Source organism: Phacochoerus africanus, chromosome 3 (genome assembly GCF_016906955.1).
Source record: "Phacochoerus africanus isolate WHEZ1 chromosome 3, ROS_Pafr_v1, whole genome shotgun sequence".
In the NCBI taxonomy this organism is placed as follows: domain Eukaryota; kingdom Metazoa; phylum Chordata; class Mammalia; order Artiodactyla; family Suidae; genus Phacochoerus; species Phacochoerus africanus.
In genome coordinates this window covers 62520531-62530370 of record NC_062546.1, presented here as the reverse complement: position 1 = coordinate 62530370, position 9840 = coordinate 62520531, and positions in this window count along the sequence as shown.

Genomic DNA, 9840 nt, shown 5'->3' with positions numbered 1-9840 from the left:
TCTGGCATTGCTGTGAGCTGTGGCGTAGGTCACAGACGCAGCTCGGATCCTGTGTTGCTGTGGCTCTGGTGTAGGCAGGTGGGTACAGCTGCAATTCGACCCCTAGCCTGGGAACCTCCATATGCCGTGGGAGCGGCCCTAGAAAAGTCAAAAAGACAAAAAAAAAAAAATTACAAAGATTTTCCCCTATTAAACACAACTTTGTTGTTTTAGTAGGATTACATTTTATTTTAGCTGTTGAAAATTTAGTATCTGAAATAGGATATGTTTCAAGAACAAAAACTTTATAAGGCTTAGAAAAAAAGAGTAAAATATCTTAATATCCTTTTATTTTTATAAGTTGAAATGATATTTGGGATATTTTGAATTAACTAAAATACATTATTGAAATAATAATCATATTTCTTTCTTTTTACTTTTTTAATGTGATTAGGAATGTTAAAATAATATATATGGCTTGCATTATATTTCAGTGAACTGTGCTGTTCTAGACTTCAGTTTAAGAAAAAAAAAAAAAAAAGCTGCCAATGTAGAAGATGAAGGAGGCATGGTATAAAAGCAGCCTTTATGAAAAGGATCTGGGCATTTAAGTGGCTGGAAACTCCCTGTGAGATATTAGTATAGCAGGCTTACTGAAAGGCTAATAAGACCCTAGGTCATATTAATAGAAGCCAAGTAACCATAATGAAGGAGGTGAAAGACAGCACCATGGCTATCCTGTGGGTGGAGGGTTTTATGCTGAGGCTTGCATTTTCGAGTGGCACTGACACCTGGAACAGATTCAGAGAACCCACCCAAAGATGGGAAAAGATGGAGTGGTATAAGAACCTATCTGAGGTCCTGGGTACCTTTCTCTACAAGGCTGCCACAGGCAGAGGGGGAAAGTCTATTCTGGGGCCTCAAAGAGCAGAACTGAAATCAGCAATGCACAGTGAAGAGAGGTGGATTCTAATATATTTGTCTCAGGGGAAAGAGAGCTCCCTCATAACGGAAAGCTTCCCATCAACAGAGGTTTTCAAGCAAGGCTGAATGACCACTGGGGTGATGGTAAGGGGGCCAGGGAGTGAGCTGGGTCTGTAGACATTATCGGGCAGAGCCTCTCCAAGGCCCCCACAGCCATGCCTTTGGGTGAGGTGGCCCTGGATTTTTGTCTGATGTGGCTGGGGTTCCCTCCCAGAACCAGAGCCAGCTATGGCTTCTGACTTCCCCCTACCTGGGATCCCTGCTGGAGACAGCACAGGACTACCTGCCACCAGGCTGGTGACTCAGTACAGGGTGTATGACCACCTGGGCCCACAGTCTCTGAAGCAAGGATGGCTGCTGACACAGGTTTCCCAAGGGAGCTGGGATTCTGAGCCAGGTGGAAGGGCAGGGGGAAGGGCCCAAGACGTGCAGAGTCCAAACCCAAAGCAGTGACTGCAGCGAGCTTCACTGGGTAATGATAGGATATGTGCTAAGCATGAGACATGCCTGGACAGAACTTCTCACAGAAACTTGCTAGCATGTCCCAAGCAGAGAGCCTGGATCATGCACTGTCACCCAGATGCAGCCCTGAGCCACACATCCATCCTGAAGGGGGCTGACTCTGGGAGCAGGTTTGGGGAGCAGGGTTCTGTTGACAAAAGCCACATCACTTTGTCCTGCTCATTAGATCTCTGAAACGAAAACGTGGCGTAGAAAGTCCTCCTGGTGCTGCCAGAGCCTTGCTGAGTGAGCTAGGTCATGAGGCTCCTCTGGATTTCGCCTGCCTCAGCTGGAAGATGAGGGACATGACCTAGATGTCTTCCAGACACCACAGATTTGTCCCAAGCTGAATTTGCCATTTGCTTCCAAACCTGCTCTGTTTCCCAGGTACCCATCTCAGTCAGTGACCCTGCTCTCCACCCAGTAACCTAGACCTGGGTGTCATCCATAGTCCTCCCTTCCCATCACTCCCAGTCTCCTCATTTGCAGGTTCTACTCCTTCTCTCTCCTAAATGTCTTCACTGTGATCATCTTAATTCCAGCCCCACCATCATCCTTGTCTCTGTTGCCTACTGGCACAAGTTCTAGCCTCCACTGCACCTCCCCTATTCTTCTTCCACACATAAGCCACATGGGGGATCACACTTACATTAAGATTTGGATTTTTAAAACTTAGGTATACTCAGTACAATGACTTTTAACATCCAGAATTGACACTCTCATACTGTAGCTGGACAATAAACAGTTGGAGTTTTTGTGGAAAGTTATTGAAGAACAGCCATTAAATTTTACAATGTAATATAAATATCCTTTGGTATAGACATTCCACTGGGAAATTTCCAAATTGTGGGAATACTCACACCTGCCCTTCTATGGATGTATACAGTGATTTTCATTATAGCAATTCATAATAATAAATATACAGGAATAATGCTCTATCAATAAAGACATGGTTAGATAAAATGTAGTAAATCCACATGTTGGATGTCACAGCAGCAGTTTAAAAGGAGGCAAATCTACCTGTATGGATGTGAAAGAATTTTCAAGACATAATGGTTGAATGAATAAAACAAGTTGTAGAATGACACATGCAGTATGATACCATTTATGTAAAACCTGCTCTCCATCATATTTGTATAGACAAATACTTGCTGGCGATTGCATAGAAGGTTAGAGGCGTAACACACACCCTTACCAGAGGTTACTTCTGGGAAGGACAGTGCAGCTGGGGTGGAGAAGAGGTGAAAAGAGTTGGTTTTTTTATCTGTACATCTTCCTTATTGTTTAATTTTTTTTACCAAAATAAATTTGGATATTACAATTAAAACGTAGAAGCTTATTTTGCTGTCCTTATGATATCTGGCAAGACATATATACATTGCTACATTTCAGGTCATAATTTGAGGCTGTTCAGCACAATAACAACCATGGTAGGCATTTTCAATGTTTAACTATATTTTCTGAAATCAGACTGCATCTATATTTTGAATAACAGTCATATTCTTAATAATTAATTCCATGTAATGTTTACCACCTTACTTATTCACGTGTGACACATCTCCTGAGCCTTCAGCAATAGAGCAGGCCTCACTGGTTTCCATCCTTTAATTTCTCCCCAAATTATTACATCCCTATTTTCCACCATCATACAAGCATGAATTTGTGACAAATTAAAGACACCACAAGGGAAAAGGAATATATGAAAGAAGACTCTCAAAGCCCTGTCTTTCCTGAAAAAATGCAGCAGTTTTGATTTAGGACTGTTAAATCATTACCATCCTTTCTATAAATACATCAATCAGACAGAAATAGCTTATGAGAACTGAACCTCTTCCTGCTTGAAAATGCCGTGACTATAGGGTAACCAAGAATCATGGAAGACTTGAAATTGCAACAAAAGTAATTTAGGGGGAAAAAAAGAACAAACCTGAACCTCTCTCCACCATCTCTGATAGCACTGTAGCTATTTTACAAACATTTTTTAAATGCCTCCCATGTGCCAAGTTCTGTGCCTGTCACTGGGAAATACAGAAATAAATGATGTGATCCTATAAGCAAAGAACTTATCAAACCTTTAAGAGAAATGACATGCACTCATCTGCCCATTCAATCTTTCACTCAGTCATTTATTGATAAGTAATTGCCGAGCACTAACAAATGCCAACCATTTAGGCTAAGACCAGGGGTACAATGGTGCCCATGCTTAACTATGAACATACAATAAGAAAGTAAAGTTCAGTAATAGTTTAGAATAGAGCAAGATTACTCTGCCGTTAGGAAATAAGGCTTCACACAAAGGACATTTGAGCTGAGTCATAGGTAGTGTTTTAATAGGTAATGACACAGGAGGAAGGAATTTCAGGTTGAAGAAATAGTAGGAACAAAAGGAAGAGAAACATGATAGTAGAGGACAGACTGGCCCAGGGCCTAAGGCATAAGTGTGACTCAGTCCAAGACAAACACAATAGGACATTAGGTGCTAAAGAAAACAACCTCCAGGAGTTCCCATTGTGGCTTGGCGGATAGCGAACCGGACTAGTATCCATGAGGACGAGGGTTCAATCCCTGGCCTCCCTCAGTGGGTTAAGGATCCGGCATTGCTGTAAGGTGTAGTGTACGTTGCCAAGGTGGCTCAAATCCCAAGTTGCTGTGGCTGTGGTGTAGGCCAGTGGCTACAGCTCTGATTCGACCCCTAGTCTGGGAACTTCCATTTGTTGCAGGTGCGGCCCTAAAAAAGACAAAGACAAAAAAATAAAGAAAGAAAGAAAACAACCCCCAAATCTCAATAGCTCAATCACAGTCAAATTCAGTATTCAGTGGATGGCTTTCCACATGGAGATTCACGGACATATACATTTACTAGCTTCTACTAGCTCTGTCTTCTATATGATTGTGTGTGTGTGTTTGTGTGTATGTGTGGGCATGAGAGAGAGAGAGATGGAGATCATGCCACTGGGGAGTAGGACCAAGAGAGGACCAAGACAAGAAGGGCATACATCACTTCTGCCCACATTCTATTAGTCAGACCTAAGTCACAAGAACATGGTCCCATTATCTGGAAAGGTGACCAGCCTACGTCCTCTGGGAAATGGACCAGGAGGTAAATGGACCACGTCTGTTATCACTTAACGTTGTCTCTGCCACAGAAACAAGGTTACCTATGAGGGGTATTTCATTTAAGACGACTCATGCTTAGCGTTTAAGTATTTAGTGTTAAGTATTGCTATACTGACTATAATCACCAAATGTTGAATAACTATTTTGCAAGATGATGTCCTAGACTCTGTACATCAAGAAATGACAGAATATACTGAAGGAGTTTACAATCGAGGCAGGGATGGGGACTTAACACATAAAGAGAGAAATAACACTGTGTAATGTGGTAAATGTCAAAAGACAGAGCCACAGGAACCACAGCTCTAGGTTATGATTCATTGAACATTACTACAAAAAAGAAGCTGCTATCACGTTCTCCAGATTTTCTAACACAGTTTAAAGGTAGGCTTATCGTGTTCTCCAAGCATACAGACAAATGTACGGTATTGCCCTTTTAAAACTCAGAGTTTCGAAAAATGAAACTGAAGACCTTAAACAGAGCAGTATTTGCTCTCTGAGGGAAGCTGTCTTGGTGATTTTTTTCAGTAAGGCTTCTGAAGGAAGGTAACTGATCTGATAGTTAAAAAAAAAAAAAAGAAAGTTTTGCTATTTTATTGGGATCATTTATATTTGTCATGTAGAGGTGGTCTATCATAATCATTAAGAATATTGGCATTATGGAGTTCCCGTTGTGGCTCAGCAGGTTAAGAACCCAACTAGTATCTGTGAGGATACAGGTTCGACCCCTGGCCTTGCTCAGTGGGTTAAGGATCTGGCGTTGCCGTGAGCTGTGGGGTAGGTCACAGAAAAGGCTCAGATCTAATGTTGCTGTGGCTGTGGTATAGGCCAGCAGCTGCAGCTCTGATTCGACCCCTAGCCTGGGAATTCCATGTGCCACTGGTCCATCGCTGAAAAGCAAAAAAAAAAAAAAAAAAAAAGCATATTGACATTAGAGTTAGAACCAAGTCATTTCAAGTCACAACCCCATCCTTTATTGGCTTTGGGCAAGTTATCTAATCTCTTTTAAGTTCAGTTTCCCCATTTGTTTAAAAAAAAAAAAGGATAATAATAATGGAAGCTTCCTTGGACTCTCCTGAGGATTATATGAGTTAATACACTCAAATATGAGTTGGCCAACACCTGGCACGTGATAAGTGCTTTTAAAATGAATTTTTATGATGATGTTAAAATCAGTATTTTGGGAAATTACTTAACATGATATGTTGCACAAAGATACAACTTAAAATAAAAATGTCATCCAATTTTGATTTTTAAAATATTAAACAGATGGACTCACACAGGCAGACAGGAAGAAAATGCATTAAAATGTTAAGAATACTATCTTTAAATGGTGTAAGTATGAATTTTTGTTCTTTTTCACACAATTCTGCATTTTCAGATGTTTTTAGAGTAAACATTTGTTTCTTTCACATGCACTGTATTATCTCAAAAATTCCTTTCATTTTTTAAACTATACATGCACACATAACCACTTCATTAATATGATGTGATTCTTTTGTTATTTTCTCATAAAGATAAGAAAACCTCCCAGAGGAAATTCTTTGCTTTACTCTTGTGTTAGAATAATCTGCCGGTAACATTAAAAATTAATCTGTCGAAAAGCAAACAGTTTTTGCTCCTAGATTTTTTTTTCTCTCTAGGTCAAAAGTAAGGAGCTGTAATATCTTTTCAAATCCTTGGTTTTCCCTTTCTTTCTCTAACATGCACCTGGACCCTGAATGTTGGACTAATTCCAAGTAATTTCTAACATAAAATTTCACTAAGAGTATTAGAGATATAGAAATCTAGAACTCAAAGCCATTTAAGACTTTGTTTAAAGTTGGAGCTAAAATATACTGAGTTTTTACATAGGCTGTAGTTTATGAATTTAGGTGTAAATTGAATTTTTGAGAAAAAAAAAAAGTTCATCTTTATTCCCATGTAAGATGGCTTTCTCTTTTGTAGGAACATTTCTTCACTCAAGTCAGCCCTTGAGTAAAGAAAATTCTTTTAATATGTACTCAGTTTGGATATATGAAAATCGTGCTTGTCACTTCTCTTAAATTGTTCTCTTTGGATTGGACTGATTTGATTTCTGATCAGGTAAAATTGAGATCATGAGGGATGGCTACTATAGTATATTACCCTTGGTTCTATGTGGCCAGAATAGTAAGAATTGAAATGCTTTGGCCTTGGGGAATGAAAGAGCCACTATCCAAAATGATGGATGAGTTTGCTCCTTCACTAACAGAAAAAGTATGGGGGTACAGGGTAAGGGCTTTCCCACCAGTCTGCCCCTTGGCAATGACTGCAACCTCTGGGCCAGTTCAGTTAGAATCTTCCCCTTTGGAAGGTATTTTCTTCTGTTATGTTATTCTTTTGAGGCGATGACTATATAGTTTGCATTTTAGACAATAAAAAAACCAAACCAAAATAAGCTGCAAAAACTCAAATACTCTTTTCTGGCCTTCTGTACCTATTTGGATTGCTCCGTTGGATTTTCTTCTTTTTTTTTTTTTTAATGCTTTTAATCGTCTCCCTACTCATCATCTTTATTGGTTTATTTTAGTTCCTTTTTCTTCTTTCATGTTAAATGGGGAAAAGGAAGTACAAATTTCAGGTCAGCAGGTATGAGCACAGTCTTCCGTCAAGCCGAGGCTACTGTATTCCCTGATTCTCTGCACACAGATTTCCTCATGGTCTTTAGGGCATATTCCCTGTTCTTGTCTCAGCTAAATGCCTTGAATAATGGGATGAAACCAATCTCTTGCAACACCTTCCTCTGTTAGTTTATATCCTGACTTGACTACTATTTCCAAACACAACCAGTTTCTTTCCTATTATGCAGAAGATGAAACCATCTGGAGAAGGAAGGAGAAACTAGAGCGGCAAAGGTGTGGAAACACCATTCTCATTCTTTGTCCAAACACCTGAAGAGGCTTTGTGTTCTGCCATTTCTCAGCACCTTTTGTCAACACCGTTTCAAAGAATTCCAGCTCTGGAAAGGACTTTGAAGAGTCTTTGAAGCCTGACCTCTCGCCTGATGTATGGATTCTCTCTGCAAACATCAGTGGTAAGTAAGGTGACCTCTTTGTCTGCCTGTGCAGAGACAAAGAATCATATCTGTGGAAAGGGGCAGCCTGGCTTTCAAACTTGAGAAACCTCTTGCTCTTGTTGAGTCTAAACTGCTTCCCTGTAACTTGGTTTCACTGGCTGAAGTCTGCTCTCTGGAGCCTCTTCAAATAATCTCCTACATTTTCTGCCTTGTAAGTTCTTCCAAAATTCTTCACATGAATTGAAATAGAAGCTAGTACCAGCCATTAACTCCACGTCCAATCCGCTGAAATCCATCTTGGAAAATAAGAAGCTCCTACTCTAGATCATAAATGAATAAGATAAAGAAGGCACCAAATTCCTTTTCTTTATTTTACAACTTTCTGGATCCAAGCAAAAATGCTTTTGGTTTTAAGAATTCCCTAAATTTTCAGGTGAGTCATCTGAGATTCAGAGATCTCGGTTGAGATCAGGATCAAAGAACTCTGGTTATTATAATTCTGGTGGAAGCACTGTAGTAGAGGAATATTGTTTTGCTTATTCTCAGAAGATAAACACTGTATTTTGACAATTAACAAATAGTTGTCTTACTGTGCAGTTTTCTGAAATTATTTTACAGTAAGTTAACTTCTAATAACAGATATTAGTACCTAATTTTAAATACTAATTTATTCTAAATTTGAAAAAAGGTTTTATACCCACCCACCCCCCACCAAGGTTCCAAAGATATCGTCAGAAAAAAATACAACAACTTCCCTTTCCCCATATCAAATTTCTAGGAACTACATATACACACATCAGTGCACACATAAGCATATGCACACACACACACACACACACACACACAATGAATCTACTTCTCCATTTTTCCTAGACCTGATTTTCATATAAACTCAAGATCACCATAACCAATAGGTAGACGTAATCAAGATTCTTGGCCAGGGAGCTGACATTTGACCATACCTAACAAAACAGGATGTAAATACAAATAAGTTAAGTACAATACAAGGTGGGGCACATATGGCTGTGTCTTGGGTGTGGCTATGAACAGCTTTCCAATATGTGAATGCTGTAGTAATTGGGACTTCTATACTTAAACAATTGGACTGACTTACACTGTTGCACTTGAGTCTTTAAAATAATATTAAAGGGAAGGAACAAGACAGCTTTCCACATATTGATGCTGCTTCTTACGCACCTGATTGGTAATAGCAGGGTATCAGGAAAATCCAGGAGGACAGAGTTGTGGCTACAAATAGGGATATGCTTTGCCCTGAAACTACATGCAGTCCCTTTCTTAAAAAAAAAAAATGTAGAAAAATGTAATAGTGAAAATTCTATCACCCAGAGAAAACCACTATGAACATTTTGGTATACTTGTCCAGTATTTTACCTGTACATATATATAAATATATAATTTACCTAACCTAAAATCTATTCAAGGGGCTTCTGCTCTTAACATTATATTGTATTTCAAGGTCATTAAATTATCTTCAAAATCACGTCTCTGTATTTTTCCACATGTTAGATGTTCTACTTTTTATATAACACATTTTCAGTTGTTGGAATTTCCTTTTTATACTCTTTCTTTCCCTACCATGAAAGTAAGTTTACTTCCACATTCTCTGTCCATCTGAAGCTGAAAACAAACAACACATAAAAAAAAAAAATCAGACCTAAGATTCTGTGTCTGAGAGTGCTTCTTGAAAAAAGAATTATGTAATAGCACTGCAAAAAAAATACAGAGATAAAATAAACCAGGAGACATGTGTCATTTATTGTTCCAGCAAAAAGCTGACTCCCCAAAATGACAGGATCATGAGATGAGCACCATGACAGAAATGAAAGGAAAAGAAATGCAGAGACAATACTCACACAGCTACAGAGATGGAGAGGAAGTAGGAAAATGACAGAGAGAATGACATCTTCCAGACACTGGAGGATGACAGAGTTTCCAATGGAGCAGAAGAAACAATGTTTTCCAACTTCAGCAAACTTTACGAACTATATGGAAGAGGGCTGGTGCTGGTAAGAAGAGTGAGTTGTTAGTGTGTATAAGAACTTACAGGAGTTCCCGTCGTGTCTCAGTGGTTACCGAATCCGACTAGGAACCATGAGGTTGCGGGTTTGATATCTGGCTTTGCTCAATGGGTTAAGGATCTGATGTTGCCATGAGCTGTGGTGTAGGTCACAGACGTGGCTCGGATCCTGCATTGCTGTGGCTCT